The sequence below is a fragment of the Perca fluviatilis genome, chromosome 22 (assembly GCF_010015445.1).
Source record: "Perca fluviatilis chromosome 22, GENO_Pfluv_1.0, whole genome shotgun sequence".
NCBI lineage: Eukaryota > Metazoa > Chordata > Actinopteri > Perciformes > Percidae > Perca > Perca fluviatilis.
In genome coordinates, this window is record NC_053133.1 from 29,692,218 (window position 1) to 29,693,716 (window position 1,499).

Sequence of the window (1,499 nt, forward strand, 5' to 3'; positions counted from 1 at the left end):
CTTGGATATGGATTATTGTATTTGAGCCCAGATTAATATTTGAGTTCAGCTCGAAGGACCAACATCTCTCCTAATCTGCATGTTGCCGTGGTGACCTTAGATTGATCAGGTTCTACCTATTCTAGTCTCGTATGACCCTAAAATATAATAATAATTCATTACATTTACATAGTGCTTCATCATAGACACTCAAAGTGCTTCAGAGCAGGGACTACTCTCTACCACCACCAATGTGTAACCAGTAACTGTGGTAGTTACCAGTACCTCTGGTAGTAACCAGTACCTCTGGTAGTAACCAGTAACTGTGGTAGTAACCAGTACCTCTGGTAGTAACCAGTAACTGTGGTAGTAACCAGTACCTCTGGTAGTAACCAGTACCTCTGGTAGTTACCAGTAACTGTGGTAGTTACCAGTACCTCTGGTAGTAACCAGTACCTCTGGTAGTAACCAGTACCTCTGGTAGTAACCAGTAACTGTGGTAGTAACCAGTACCTCTGGTAGTTACCAGTACCTCTGGTAGTTACCAGTACCTCTGGTAGTAACCAGTAACTGTGGTAGTAACCAGTAACTGTGGTAGTAACCAGTACCTCTGGTAGTAACCAGTAACTGTGGTAGTAACCAGTACCTCTGGTAGTTACCAGTAACTGTGGTAGTAACCAGTAACTGTGGTAGTAACCAGTACCTCTGGTAGTAACCAGTAACTGTGGTAGTTACCAGTACCTCTGGTAGTAACCAGTACCTCTGGTAGTAACCTGTAGTCCTGCAGGTAGAACCAGTTCCAGGCCAGTCCCACCAACACCAGGGGTCTGTAGTCCTGCAGGTAGAACCAGTTCCAGGCCAGTCCCACCAACACCAGGGGTCTGTAGTCCTGCAGGTAGAACCAGTTCAGGGCCAGTCCCACCAACACCAGGACCTGTAGTCCTGCAGAGAGAACCTGATCAGTCTGATGTCACCAGGAGAACTGCAACCATAATGGGCTGGACATCAGGGAATGGTTACCTTCTGATGTCACCTGAGACCACACACACACACACACACACACACACACACACACACACACACACACACACACACACACACACACACACACAGAGACACACACACACACACACACACACACACACACACACACAGAGACACACACACACAGAGACACACACACAGACACACACAGAGACACACACACACACACACACACACACACACACACACAGAGACACACACACACACACACACACACACAGAGACACACACACACACACACACACACACACACACACACACACACACACACACACACACACACACACACACACACACACACACACACACACACACACACACACACACAGAGACACACACACACACACACACACACACAGAGACACACACACACACACACACACACACACACACACACACACAGACACACACACATTTGTATTAACGCTGACTGTAGAATATTAATAACCGACGATGAAACAACAGAAGATTAAAAG

The 1,499-nt window shown here is 46.8% G+C and overlaps 1 pseudogene; it reads left to right on the forward strand.

Moving 5' to 3' along the window:
- The window catches only part of LOC120552740, a 17,079-nt pseudogene extending 16,385 nt beyond the window's left edge, over window positions 1-694 (forward strand).
- Window positions 695-1,499: the final 805 nt, after the last annotated feature.